We start from the raw sequence: 15,992 nt of genomic DNA, 5'->3' as shown, positions 1-15,992 counted from the left end.
ATCTGAAATGTGACGTCCACTGTTCAAAGTGCCGTCAATGCTAACAAGAGGTGACCGAGACGTGTAACCAATGGCACCCCATACCATCACGCCGGGTGATACGCCAGTATGGCGATGACGAATACACGCTTCCAATGTGCGTTCACCGCGATATCGCCAAACACGGATGCGACCATCAAGATGCTGTAAACAGAACCTGGATTCATCCGAAAAAATGATGTTTTGCAATTCGTGCACCCAGGTTCGTCGTTCAGTACACCATCGCAGGCGCTCCTGTCTGTGATGCAGCGTCAAGGGTAACCGTAGCCATGGTCTCCGAGCTGATAGTCCATGCTGCTGCAAACGTCGTCGAACTGTTCGTGCAGATGGTTGTTGTTTTGCAAACGAAACGTCCCCATCTGTTGACTCAGGTATCGTGACGTGGCTGCACGATCCGTTACAGCCACGCGGATAAGATGCCTGTCATCTCGACTGCTAGTGATACGAGTCCGTTGGGATCCAGCACGGCGTTCCGTATTACCCTCCTGAACCCACCTATTCCATATTCTGCTAACAGTCATTGGATCTCGACCATCGCGAGCAGCAATGTCGCGATACGATAAACCGCAATCGCGATAGGCTACAATCCGACCTTTATCAAAGACGGAAACGTGATGGTACGCATTTCTCCTCCTTACACGAGGCATCACAACAACGTTTCACCAGGCAACGCTGTTTGTGTATAAGAAATCGGTCGGAAACTTTCCTCATGTCAGCACGTTGTAGGTGTCGCCACCGGCGCCAACCTTGTGTGAATGCTCTGAAAAGCTAATCATTTGCATATCAAAGCATCTTCTTCCTATCGGTTAAATTTTGCGTCTGTAGCACTTCTTCGTGGTGTAGCAATTTTAATGGCCAGTAGTGTATTTGAATTCAATGCGCACGAGCCGCGCAGCGCGCTAGTGTGGACACAACTTCACACCAGACGAGTGTAACCCCTACGTTTGCGTGGTAGAGTAATGTAGGTGAACGCGTACGTGGAGAACTTGTTTGCGCAGCAATCGCCGAGATAGCGTAGTTGAGGGGAACCAGCTCGCATTCGCCGAGGCAGATGGAAAACCGCCTAAAAACCATCCACAGACTGGCCGGTTCACTGGACCTCGACACAAGGCAGCCGGGCGGATTCGTGCCGGGGACCAGGCGCTCCTTCCCACTCCGGACAGCCGTGCGATAGACCGAACGGCTAACCGGGCGGGCCGGCCGCGGTGGCCGTGCGGTTCTGGCGCTGCAGTCCGGAACCGCGAGGCTGCTACGGTCGCAGGTTCGAATCCTGCCTCGGGCATGGGTGTGTGTGATGTCCTTAGGTTAGTTAGGTTTAAGTAGTTCTAAGTTCTAGGGGACTTATGACCTAAGATGTTGAGTCCCATAGTGCTCAGAGCCATTTGAGCTAACCGGGCGGGCTAAGCTCTTAACCTTATTTGCCGTTTATGGATTCGGCTTTTAATTGCTTGATGCATGTAAGAAATACGGCTGAGAGCCTCGGGCCGTACGAACCCTTGATTTGGGCCACAGTTAGACGACCCACTGAAGTAGTGTGTTGTTATTCTTGTCACTGAGGAGAAAGTGTAATCTGGTTTCTTCCGTTACTGGAATTACTGGGAAATCAGAACTAACAGCACTTAAAGCGCTGTCTTGAATAGACTGTCTCGTAATTAATCCATCTCACGTTAAGAAGTGTAACGCTTCGTATTAAAAAGTTAGACCTCTGGATAGAACAAAATTTTGCAAGACGTTCCATACGATTATGCTATACAGCGCAGATTCGCGACGCACGTAGGTCAGTACGATTTATGTTGTGCTTATTGGTGGAAGTTGGAAACCCAATATTGCGAATTTGACGGAAGAGAATGAACACACTGCCGTACCGTATCTGAGTGGATTAAACATAAAGTATACATGGAAAATTTATAAATATTTTTGAAACATGATAGGCAAACACACTGTAAAGGCATACTGTGCCCGAATTCAAAATTAGCAAAAGGAGCCATATGCAAAAATAGAGGGATCGACGAATCACAAATGAAGGGTGGCCCAAAATTCAAGCAAGATTTGTTTTTTTTTCCATTTGTGCGGTAAAGTCTTGCCAACAAAAAGAAAAGCTGACAGTTCAGGGTAATTAAAAATTGAGCAATACACGAAAAAACGACGCGCTTTCATTGTTGAGCAATATTTTAAAAATAATGAAGGTTGTGCAGCTACAGTTCGCAATTTTTGTATAAAATATGGTCGGAACAGTGATTCAGCTTCATGGTAAGCGAGAAATTTAAAAAAAATAGGGTGAATGGATGAGTTAATGACTTAAACACTCAGGCCGTACTTCAACAGACCGTTCAACATAAAACATCGAAATAGTTCGTGAGGGTGCTACTGATGTCAGAGTCGAGAGATATCAATCCGGAACCAGAGTAAAGAATTGGAATTTCGATTAGCTACAGTTGTTCTCAAGAAAGATTTGCGTCTTCTTGCATACCAGGGTCGGTTGACTCGAAACTCAAGTGTACTGAGCATACACAGCGAATCGAGCTTTTTGAGTGAAGTGTGAAACAACAAGTGGACGCAGATTTTTCGAACAAATTCACCTTCAGCAATGGCGCTCACTTTCATCCTGATGACTTTATCAACAAAATTGTCGCATTTGTGATTCAGAAAATCCTAGAGTGATTGTTGAAACCGATGCACCCCTAACGTGTCACACGTTAGTGCGGATTTTGGGCTGGAGGCATCATTGGACCATTCTTCATCGAATACGCAGCAGGTAAGACAGTAACAGTTAATGGTGCTCGCTGCTGGGAGCCATTTACCCAATGTCTATTGGGTACGTAACCCTGTACTGTGTGTTTTATAAATCAATAAAAAATACAATTTTTAATGATAAATCTGTGTTTCCTATCGAAACTACTACTTTCGTGAATTTTGGAGCACCCTTTACTGAATCAGACTAATAGCTGATGATTCAAACGAATGGCTGCCTTGCGTTGAGAGCGTTCAGGTTTTCCTACTCTTTGTTTTAGTAACCTACATCGTTTGATGCGAGCGTATATTTAAAAAAAAGATTTTTATGGGAGGTTTGGTAACAATGTAAAGCAAACAGTCTCTCTCTGTAGCACAAGTTCGTTAATATATGGAAATAACACACAACAGGCCAGAGTGGAACAGAATGTGTGAAGAAGACACGTGTGACATTTTGTAAGACGTAAAATCTGAATTACTTAGTAGAACTATAACGAATGTATTCCACAAACGTTCGCAAAAAAATACGCACATTTATATCCATGATCTATTATTTCCAGTGCTTTAAAAATACTGCATTGGGATGCACTCACAATGTCATCACAGTATAACTATTTTCAATCCAAAACTAGTAACCATCGCTCTGCTCGAGAATTGGCCAAAGTGGCTGCGAGTCCCTGACAGCGCGCGGCTCGTTGCATATGCTGTACCAATAAGCCGCCACGCTCACTCCTCCGTCGTCAAGACACGCACAGAAAACTCTTGTCTTTACATAGCCTTCCCATCACTGGAACTGCCTACCGCGAACAAGACGTCGAAAACACCAAACATTTGGGTCAAATCGAGATTACTTTCCTGGAAGCACGCAGTCTAACGATGATGGCCACAGTGTCCCGTGGGGAGCGAGACGTCAGAGGGGAGGTGCCTTCTCGTTTTTCTTTCATTGCGGACAACACCGGCGTTATTTCTAGCACGGGTACACAAATACAATCATGACGAGATAATTTTTAGCCAATATACCATATTTTACGGACTAGAGAACGCACTTTTTTCTTCGAATTGCTTCCAAAATTCAAGTGTGTCTTATATTCGAAATTAATATAAGAAGTCCAGTGTTTGATTTAACATTCTCGACAGTCTTTAAACTGGCCACACATTTGATGGTGCGGGAAACCTACACCTATCTGGCAACATTGGATTCAACTGACAGCAGCAGCGCACCGATGCGACGAACATGAGTTGTGGGTATTTCCAAGTTATCACTGTCCTCCTCCAGCCCCGCCATCAAAAACCCAGAACAATGTCTAGCCTATGATGTGCCATTGCAACCTACGGTGCCAGTGAACTTGAACTGAAAGTGATTTGTGTTATCGGTAACAGTGCGAATTTCGTTAGCAGCGAGTTTCGTAATGGGGAAAAAAAAAGGTATTCATACGATGCGCACCATCAATTTAAACTAATAGCATATGCAGAAGAACATAGAAACAGAGCAGCCGAGCAGCATTTCGGCACTCCATCAAGAAAAAACCATTCGCGATTATGAAGAAATAAAAAAAATGAAGACTAAATGTGCAAATAGAGGATCAGAATGCAAAATGGTCAAAACTAGACAGTAACATATTGTAATGGATTCAAGGACGGCGGCCGGAGTGGCCTAGTGGTTCTAGGCGCTACGGTCTGCAACCGCGCGACCGCTATGATCGCAGGTTCGAATCCTGCCTCGGGCATGGATGTGTATGATGTCCTTAGGTTAGTTAGGTTTAAGTAGTTCTAGGGGACTGATGACCTCGGAAGTTGAGTCCCATAGTGCTCAGAGCCATTTGAACCATTTGATTCAAGGACCCCGCCAAAAATACCATTGGAATTAATACAAAAATGATTCAAATATTTACACGCTCGTAAGCTAGTGCTACAGTGAAACTTAACAGTCTTTAAGGGTGGAGTTGGTTGGTGCTGTAGGTTTATGAAGCGGCGTCATGAACCTAGCTTGCGAACCAAAACCAAAATACTGTACCTCAGAAAATGCCACAAGAGTATGAAGAGAAAATATTCTTTCCATCGCTTTATTATTCACCGAAAGAAAACCAGTGTGGAACTAAGCCAAATATGGACGACACTCCTCTGGCATTTGATGTGCCGAGGAACACGGTTCGTGAGTGTAATTTTGAATTTTTAGAATCAGATCAACCTGAATGTATGAAATAGCATCTGGTTTATAACTATTATTATTATGAACAAATACAACTGCAGACACTGTCAATAATAATAATAATAATAATAATAATAATAATACGCATAACTTGTCTGACGAAAGAAAGACTCGCTTCTGTGAAATTTTGTTGTCTTGTACATAATTAAGTAGAGTTTAGAGCAAGAACAAAATAATGTATAAGCTTTCATTACTTTCCAACTCCTCAGCTACATATTAATATTGCTGAAGTTTTATTACTCACCAAGTCTCAGTTTCTGAAGCAGGAAAATGCCATAATCTCTTATTATGAAGTGTCCTATCCCTCCGTATAGTCCGCACAAAAGTTAATACACGTATGCTGCACTCTAGGTACACATTAAACTATACAGCAACATGGCTGACGTTGCCTATTTATAAATAAAATCCATGCGTCTGTTTTCCAATCGCGCAAATGTCTCGATCAATCTATGACTAAAGTCTTTAGTATGATTCACAAATTTTTTCTCAATTACAAGCATTGCCAATGCCTAAAGCCTGTTCTCTGTCACTGTGTTTCGAAGAAAGGTTTTTATCCTTTTCATTACTGAGAAACAACGTTCAGCTTCAACTATTGTAAGAGCAGCTATTATAATTATCCTCATGAGTTCACATAACTGCTGAAATGAAATGCGTCTGGATCCTAGTGGTTGTCTAGTAGAAGCTGCAGCATTGCAACGGCGCCACCTGCGCGTTGAAAGACTTTCTGTTGTAGAGTACTCATAGCTCTGTTCTCAGTTGCGCCTTCGGTGACCGTGGGTACGTTTCAACAATAATGTCAAGTTCTTTCCCAGGAAAATTTGTCGAAAATAGAGTAAATGAGCTCACGTCTAAGAAGTTTGATGCCACGAAGTGATTCGCCAACGAAAATCTTGCGTTTATATGACTTATTATGGCGTCACAAACTTCCTTCGCATCTTCTACTTAATTTCTGATTTTCTTTTCTTCTGAATTTGTTCTTCACAAGATGACGAAATTTCTTCAATGGTAGTATTTCTTAGTCCTGCAATTAAATCTTTAAACTCCAATAAATATTGTCTAGCGGTCATAGCTTCAAGTTGCCAATGTTGCAGCTTCCTAGAGAGTATGTTTACATGTGGCATGATCCTACGAAAAAGTTGTAGCCAATATAAGAACTCGGGATCTTTCAAATTGGAGAGGAGGCCGTAACTTTTTCGTCTGGTTTTGTCATCTGCGCGATCAGAGAAGGTAATTTCTTCTAAACACTCCGTCCGACTTTCCTTGCCCTCTTTAACTGTGTTGGCTGTCCGAATGTTAAACACCCACCTTGTAGGTGCTAACCGTGGTAGTCTAGTCTGCACGACACTGCCTAGCACACGTGTTCTGTGTGACGACCGGAGAAAAGCTGGCATGACGGAGAGATTAGAAAAATTATTCTAACAGATTTGTTTATAGATGCAGCTTTTGCAGGACCAGATTAAATTGATGAGAGCATAGCAGTGAACGTATAAGCCGTAGGAATTACGTGCGTAATACTTGCCTGAACACCGTTAATGCCTCCACTCACAACAGCAGCTTCATCATAGTATTGTGCGATCACCTTTTCCTTCTTTCCATCTACATGCTTTTTCGAGTCATAATTTATCGCCCTAAGTAATGTCACGGCATCGTGTGCGTCAGGGTTAATGAAACCCCAAAACGTCTCCACAACCGAGTCATGAAGTTAGTACCTTTATACAATCACCAATTGTTGTATGGTAGACACATCTGTTGTTTCGTCCGCCATTATAGCCAAATAACGCTCACTTAAAAGTTATTGCGTCATTATTTCTCTGGATACACTTAGCATACAATCCAGAAGCTCATTTTGAACTGTTTTGGATGTACCTTCATACCCAGTTGCAGTTTCTAAGTGTTCTTCATTGAGCCGTCAATAGCACTTACTAAATTTATAAGCCCACGAAACACTCCTGGGTTTTCTGAATCTTCCCTTTCATCGTGACCACGTAAAGCTAACTCTAACGCCTCGCAAAGTTTTATGCAATATGTTATCCTGGAGAGGATATATCTATTCCTGTCCACTTGCTCGTTATGTTTCCTGACAGACTCTGCATACGCCGTCAAGCTGAGTACTGATGTTCACTTTTCCAAGCACTGAGAGTTCAATGTTCGCGTTGTTGTGTAAGTGGGAATTTTCGTGCGTGTTTTATTTTTTCAGACAAATGTACAGGATCCCTTCATGTGTGTTTAATTTCTGGGCTGAAAATCAGATATGGGAAATAATACATTGCCTGTCTTACGCTTATTGTACACTTCTTTGTCAAATGTTCGCTTGTAGTCACGCTTATTTGATTCTATAACATTCTCAGCCAACAAATCTGGTCTGGCGCGGGGGAGGAGGGGGGAGGGAAGGAATTTAGTTTTCTGTTAGCTTTTAAAATCAATGCAACGGAGTTCATCGTCACACTGCACACGAAAGTCGAATCACTGTTACCTGTCCGTATTGTCACCAACTCAGTACCCAACCAACTACAACACAAACTGCTATTTATGGAAATGATTCAATTCAGGTAGTAACGCCTAACAGAGTCACCTGGCTGCAGGTAAATGAAAGCAACTAAACAGGTGCAATCTCCTGTTAGGAATACAAAAGGATTACTGTATGATAGAATCCAAAACTTAAGACACTATAACTTTTTCAGAAGCCCACAAAAATAGATGTTTCTGAAGTATAACTATACCGTATACTGATGTCCGATTTCAATTTACTATATGTCGAATGAATCAGCATATCTAATGGGTGTGCTGCTATAACAATACGAGTCAAGATAGATGTAACGGAACTTGAATAGCGTATTTGCCTCTATTGGTTACGGTAGAGAGATCGATCTTTCGGTCCTGTGTGTATATTTATATATATTGCCTGAATAAAGGCTGGGCGAGTGTAAAGCTATCGTTAAAAAGGCACGCCACGCCATTTGTTACGATTTGGTCGCTCATAATAATAATTACATGCTTTTGAATTCAATTAAAATATAACGGCGATACCTGTTTAGTGTTATTGGAAATAATATGTAGTAAATTAATGAGTAAGGTAGCCGATCCTATAAGAAGAGGTAACATTGGGTATATTAAGGTGTTTTGCTCCACATCGACGAAGCCGATGATACGGAGTTATTTTTTTTTCGTTTACTCTTAGAAATAAACAAGTAAAGAAGTGCTAATTGTGTGTAGTGAAAAAATATAGGGGCGAATTTTAAATAACTGCGGTATACAATCAGACTAACAAATGGACATTTAGTTCCACGAAATCGGGGATAAAGAAGAGTGGTCATTAAATTGAGTACACCTACAGGGCGGTCAATTCCGGGATAAATCTATACGCATCTCACGAGGGACGCGGTAGTGAGACCGTTTTTTTTAATTATATTGCGGAGAGCGGGCATCAATTTATGAAAAGGAGAAAAACTGTATCATTATCATTGACTGTTGGTGACAAGCAAACAAAACTGTTCATCAAAGTGTGGGGCGGCGGCTGGAATAATAGAATAAATGTTTTGTATTTATGCTGTTTGCCGTTCTCAACACTGGCTCTCTAACTACAATATTGGCAACCAGAAAGTGATTAGCAAAACGTGAAGCCTGTAATTAGAATTCCTAGTGCACACTTCATCTGAGAAATACATTTATAGCTACAGGTTATAGCTCTGAGGAATTAGGAGATTGTCTGGGATTCATAATCAAAAACCATTTTCTCTAAAATGTTCGCTATATTCTGAAAGTCACAGACCAAAAAGAATCCACATAATCCAACTACCAGAGCAGTTCAGAGTCTAATGCGCTGATGCCACTATAACTGTTCAAATTAAATGTTTAAGTGAATGCTCGCCAAAATTAGATGATAATGTTCATCAAACGCCACGCTAAATAATGGTAGAATCATAGACTGTCTGTCCTGCGGCGGCACGTGAAAATACGACATACGCAAACTGAAGATAGATCATTAAAGTCATCCCAGAATTAACACTTCACTCGAAAACGATTTCATGGTTACGCGTATCCCGAGTAACTTTAACTTATTACGGCAGCCGAGGCTGTTTATAGCAATGATACCGACGCTACGCCACGGCGACGCGACTCTCGGCACAGGTGGTGCGCTAATCAGCTTCTGGAGAGAACTGGGGCCTTCTTTTTTCTCGCACAGCGTTCTTACATATAAAGCCGTGGTGCGGACGGCTAAGGGAACGCCTGATCAAATCTGCTCTCCCAACTAGCCGCTGGGCTAGTAATGCACCACTTTAAGTTATCAAATAAATGATTGCTTCCTTTGCTGATGGCCGATGAAGCTTTCAATTTAATTGTGCAATCAGCACACAAGTAAGTAATCATAATAAAAGTCTGACGTGGCTAAGTCAAATATTTTGGGCGAGAGAATTAATTTAATTACACTACACGCAGTAGACGAGCTCTGAACTTGCTCTTTGGAGATACGCTATAGCTATGGTTTAATAGTTATTCTGTTGAAACTTCTCACATTTTTATGATTATAGCGGATCTCCCTTCTACTTAAATTTAAACATCCTAGCTTTATTTATTCGCCTACTTAATCTATCTTGCTTCCTTAATTTCTAAGACAAAAACCAGAAAATCATTAATTTCAACTAAAATTTTAATTTGTAAGATCCAGAATACTGTTTCTACTAAATTATTATGCAAAAGGAATCTAAATATAAATTTTTAAGTTTCTAGCTCTTTTCTGTTGCGGCAATGATTTTTACAGAAAAACATCCAAATTTCGAAAATGGTTAGTTATTGAACTGATATTCAACACATACTGATTTAGTATTACTCCTGACATGCTAGAAACGTTTCAGGTTATTTACTTGATTTTAAAGTATTGCGCAAGATTTATGACATCAGAGCTAGTTACAGCGGACTAGGATGGCGCACAATGGAAAGACTGATGTGAATTTTATAAGGCGTGAGTATGCTGCTTCCGTACATCACCCTCTACTTAATTTTTTTGAATGTAAATGAAAAAAAATTAGTTACAAAAAGGGAACCAAGAGTACAGCTTAACTCCCTACGAAAAATTGAAATTGAAATGTAGACATATAGAAATATTAAAAGAAAACTTATTACCTACTTCAATTATTTAAATTGCCGGGATGTTCACTGCCTCTTAAGCAACATTATCACTCAAAATTTAAGCAAAATCAATGAAACACTTTGGCATACATATTGCTTTAGAGAGACAAACACATAAAAATATGTGAAATTATGAAAATCTTAAATCCATTAAATTGTCTGTAAATATTTTTACATACACAAATTCAAAGAAAATAACGCAGTTATTCATGATACATAAACAGATAATTATATCTTAGCAGTCTTTTCTAAACCTGAAAAAAATTCACAAATCATGACAATTTCATTTTTACACACGTGGTTGTAGCCACTTTGGCTAGCGTTCTACACTTCCATTCACAAGGGTAGAGGGGGGGGGGGAAGTTGCTATGGTGTGCATCCTTCACGTCCACTCTAATTTACTTGGGGAAAGGGGAGGGGTCACTGTGAGTTGTGTCCAAGTCACTCCACACAGCTACCAGGCTGCCATTATCTGGTTTGTCCTGTAGAACAAACAAAAAGAGTGCCTCAGACTCTGTTCACTTAATATCTAAGGGTGGGTCACAATGAAATGGGGATATGTATACATTTTATCTTTCATTATGTTGCTGGAACAAAGTTAACAGAACTTTTTTCAATTTTACTCTCGCGGTTACTTAACTGTCATAAAATCGGTAAACAAATGGCTCAAAACGCCGTTAGTCACGTACTAGAGAAAATTTATGCTCAAGGCATACAATCATGAATCCTATTTAATCTCAATTTATTATTTCTGGGCCAGAACACTGAACCAATGCTCGGTACATTCTTGATACATTTGTATTTTATTTACTTAGCTGACTCATCTTCGATTACCTTATTCTTAGAGATAGTATGAGTATATTTGATTAGTAGTTGTCTTCTCAGCTTCTTTGTGCATGTGGTAACCTGTGGTAATAGTACAGTTCTGAGTGTTCAAAACACACTACGTTTACTTGACTACTAAATCCACTTATAGGTCCTCTGCTGCTGTGTCAGTTCCACATCTGCAATTATGTACTTACTTCATCGAAGTGTATTTATGCTGAGCTATAACTAATGTTTCACGTTTGCCATTATGTTGCTAGTGTATGTACTTATTTAACACTCAGTCTATTAACATTTAACGCATAGGATAGCACATTTATTTCATATCTATAGTGTATTGCAGCTGATCAGTTTGCTCACGTGGCAATCCATTTCCACCACAGGTAGTCTCTCCCGACCTACCACTAAAGTGCATGAAGTAATTATGGACGAGCGTAATGCTAAATTCCTTAAACCTATAGGACACCATGAGCTGCTCTGTCTCATCTAACATAAGGGTACCTATGGTCGCATTCACGCCTCCAACTCATAACCTCAATACGTGTAGGTGTGTCCTGTCACACACTGCACCAAATAATGGCCAGCTCCAACCTTATAAATATTTCAAGGACGTGTCCTTTACGTCTCAACCACAAACACTGCTCAATTCTATTACACTGCCATTCCTTGCTACACAAGGTGAGTTCATTGTACAACTTATCTGCATATTTTTCGTAAGACTAAGCAATCTCTTTTACTATTAATTAGTTAGGTCTACAGCAGTAAGATCTTCACTGCCACTTCAGATCCTGCTTGTACACGAATTTGTATATCTTTTTAAATTACTGTTGGTGGACCATTTCCAATAAAACAACAACTTTGTACTTATAATATTACCAGGGTTCTATACATACTTGTTACTCAAATACCTTTGTATCTTAATTACGTCATACTTCTCTATTGTTTATGTCACTGTTAGGTTTGTCACATTAGGTTTTTTTTTCACTAATCGGTGGATAGAATGGTTACAGAACTCATGGCTTGATAGCCATGACGGAAAATTTTTATATTGCAAAGAAGGAGTCGAAACTTTGGTGGATAGGAAAGATGAAGATAGAGTGAGACCTGAAAAGGAAAGAAGATCTCACACAGCTGGGACTGCACAGCTGCCACACTGTGTAGAGGTTACAGAACAACCTCCTCCCTACAGAATTCATTAGCTTAATGCTGGCTTGATAGTCATACCGGAAGATTTTAGTATTTGAGAGTAAGAGCCGAAATTTTGATGGATAGGAAAGATGAAGAATGAGTGAGACCTGAAAAGGAAAGAAGATCTCACGCAGCTGGGACTGCACAGCTGCCACACTGTGTAGAGGTTACAGAACAACCTCCTCCCTACAGAATTCATTCACTACCCATGAACTTCTTTAGGTCGCTCACGTTCCTGAGACCGAATAGCTTATGATCCTGAAAGGTCCTTGGTATACGAACATGAATTGCTTTGTTTCTGCATTTATTTTCTTTGATTTTTCCTTGGTTTTGACAAGGACTAACTGACCTATTTCAAAACTGGTGGGTACAGCTTTTGCGTCATGACGCTTCTTTCTTTCTAATGTTCTTTTCCTTATATTTGCCCTAGCCCTTAACTTCTTTTCGTCTGTGGATATTTGCGTTAGAATAGGGAATTCTACCATATCTGCAATCACATTGTGTGGTTCTTGGCCAAACATCAATTCGCAAGGCGCAAAACCAGTTGCATCATGCCTTAAGTTGTTAATTACATTCTCAAAATACTTCATGTGCTCTGCCCAACTTGAGTATTTCCGAGCACAATAAGCCCTGCAAAGCCTATTCAGTTCTCTCACAATACGTTCACTCATATTTCCTTGGGGGAAATGCACAGATATTTTCAGATGTTTCACTCCGGCCTTATCCAGACATTCTTTAAATCTATCAGAAGTAAATTGAGGCCCATTGTCTGACAGCAAATTCTTCGGAACACCAACATTCACGAAGAAATCTTTTTCCAACTTTTCTACCAACGTTTTTGCATTTGCTCTTTTAATTGGGTACAGCTTAACATATTTACTAAATCCATCCACAACAACAAAAACATGGGTGCACCCACCTCTCGAAGCAGGAAGAGGGCCAAACAAATCACAAGCCAGTAATTCTAGGGTTTCAGTTGGCTCTACTGGGTGCATATCCCCTTGTGTTCTGGTGTTAGCAGCACGGACTTTCTGGCACACTACACAAGATGCTAGACGCTTGGCAACACGACGGTACATGTTGTCAAACACAACCTTCTCTTTTAATTTGGCAATGCACTTCTTTGCACCGTAGTGCCCATACCTCAGGTGTACATAGTCGATTAGTAAGTCTACATGTTAAGAGGGAAAGCACAGCTTCCACTCTGAAACTCGTACATTTTTCCTTCCAAACAGAATACCTTTATGCAGACAATAGTATTGCGAAACCTTAGGATAGTTTGCATTTCCTAAATAGCTCTTCAGTAATTTCAGCTGGTCATCTGCATTCTGCTCACGTCTCAAGTTCTTAATCACCCTCTTTAATGCACTTTCTTCCTTTACTTCGTGCAACGCAAACATTCGTACTTCACATAGGTCAGTTGCTATAATTCCCGCGTCATCACATAGCTCCGCACTTCTATATAACCCATCAGCTACCAGATTGTCTTTCCCTTGAATATATCTAACCTCAAGGTCAAACTGCTGGAGATACAATGACCATCTTACCAAACGAGCATTCCTCAACTTACAGGTCTTTAAAAAGGCCAACGCCTTATGGTCACTGTAAACAATTATCTTGTGACCTAATAGTTACTGCTCAAATTTCTGTACCCCAAATACAATTGCCAATGCTTCCAGTTCTGAGATGCCATAATTTCTCTCTGCTGCCTGTAAAGATCGACTTGCGAAAGCTATAGTCTTGTGCACTTCTTGTTCGTTCTCTATTTCTACTTGGAATATCTCCACAGCTATACCATAGCCACTAGCATCAACAGACATACAGAATGGTTTTTCAAAATCAGGATGATGTAAAATAGGACTATTAATTAAAGATTGTTTAAGCACCTCGAACGCCTGTTGGCATTCTGCTGTCCAATCCCAAGGGGTATTCTTTTTCAGCAGGAGGTGAAGACAGGGTGCACTAAAAGCCTGATCACTAACAAAACGCCTATAGAAGCCGAAAAGACCGAACATCGACCTCAACTGCTTCTTGTTTCTGGGAGCCTCAAATTTTTCAATGACTGCTAGCTTACCTGGGTCAGGTAGAATACCTTTTCCACTTATCACATATCCCAAGAAACCTATTTCCTCTTTAACGCACTCTGTCTTTTCAATCTTTAGTTTCACGCCACCTCTCTCAGTAGCCTCTAATACTTCCTCTAATAAAACTATGTGTTCTTCCCAGGTAGGAGTTGCTATTAACAGATCATCTACGTAGACTGTTATTTTATTACTTAAGGCTGGTCCTAAAACATGGCACATCACATGTACGAAGGCACAAACAGAGATATTAAGTCCGAAAGGTACCACACGGTATTGGTAACAAACTCCTTCGTACAAGAAAGCTGTGTACTTCCTTGAACTTTCCGCCAGTGGCGAATTCCAATATCCACACGTGATGTCCATAGAGGTTAAGAATTTTACTCCCCAGAATTTTTGCAATAACTCGTCCATGTTCTGCGGTCTATCACTTTCCCTAACCACTATTTCATTCAACCAACGAACGTCCAAGACCAATCTGACACTCCCGTCTCTTTTTGGTACAACAACAAGAGGATTATTGTACTCACTGACCGCTTTTTCAATCACACCCCACTCTAGCATTCTCTGTATCTCCTTTCGAACCGCCTCCTTCCTAGCTACATGTATTTGGTATGGCTTCCTGAAAAACACTTGGCCAGGTTTCACCTTTAATTGACATTCATAACCTTTGACCATGCCAGGTCGATTTGAAAATACCTTATGATGCCTTTTTAAAACCTGTCTCAGTTCTTCCTTCTGATTAGCTGAAATTTTATCGATTTCCTGCAATTTAGCTTCTATTTTGTCCAAAATAATTGCTTCTTCTTCTTCTGTGTTTAGCTTACTTTTACTAAGATTAACACCTTCGTCCCAATATCTCCTATTTTTCAGAACTCGTATAGGTAGCTCCCAAGTTTCATCATTAATTACTACATGTTTATCAATAAAAGGTACTGTAATTACTCCGGTTATTGGCAAGACCAATTTTAACTGGCTTCTTTCAAAGTCAACAACACTCTGATATTTCGACAAGAAATTTATGCCAATTAAAACCTCAGTACTGAGATTGTTTACAATTAAGCATGGATGATCAATTAAATTACCATTAATATCAAAGGGCAGTAAAGCTTCTTGCTTTGCCGTTTTTTACACCTTGCCAGTAGCACCAATTATTCTTAGTCCTGATACCCTCATTACTGTAAGCTTGTCTTTACCAGGTAATGCATCCAAGAAGGACTGAGATATCGCACTCACCTCACTTCCACTGTCTAAGAGACAACGTACATTGATACCCAACATATTCACCAGTATTATAGGGTGGCTTATTCTAGGTTGTACAGGTGGTTCCTCAAACTCATCCAATAGTTCCTTTTTGGATTTGTCGCCAACTAAAGTGATCGACATCTGTCTTCATTACATTTAGGTCAAAGTGTGTAGGGGTTTCCTGAACTACATTTTCAGCTGCCTTTTCCAGTCGGTCTATTAATGTCAAATCGAAACACCGCACGACTTCATTACATTTAGTTTGTTGAACATGACCCAAATTACTGTAGTCTGAGCGATTCTTCGCCTCTAGACCGGGCATAACACTAGTTACAGCTAAACCACTTTCACTATTATCGTCGGGTTCCTTCTCCAGTGACAACTGGTCACAGCTACTGGGTTCATCGACCCGTAACAGGCTATCCTCTACATTCTCACTTACCTCCTGTCCTAAATCTATTAGTACAGTATCAACATCCTTCACAGGCACTTTAGATAAGAGCACATCATCCTCGTCGTAAATATAAGCATGAATTTCTTCTGCTTCT

The sequence above is a fragment of the Schistocerca serialis genome, chromosome 7 (assembly GCF_023864345.2).
Source record: "Schistocerca serialis cubense isolate TAMUIC-IGC-003099 chromosome 7, iqSchSeri2.2, whole genome shotgun sequence".
In the NCBI taxonomy this organism is placed as follows: Eukaryota; Metazoa; Arthropoda; class Insecta; order Orthoptera; family Acrididae; genus Schistocerca; species Schistocerca serialis.
Note: the sequence above shows the minus strand (reverse complement) of the source record.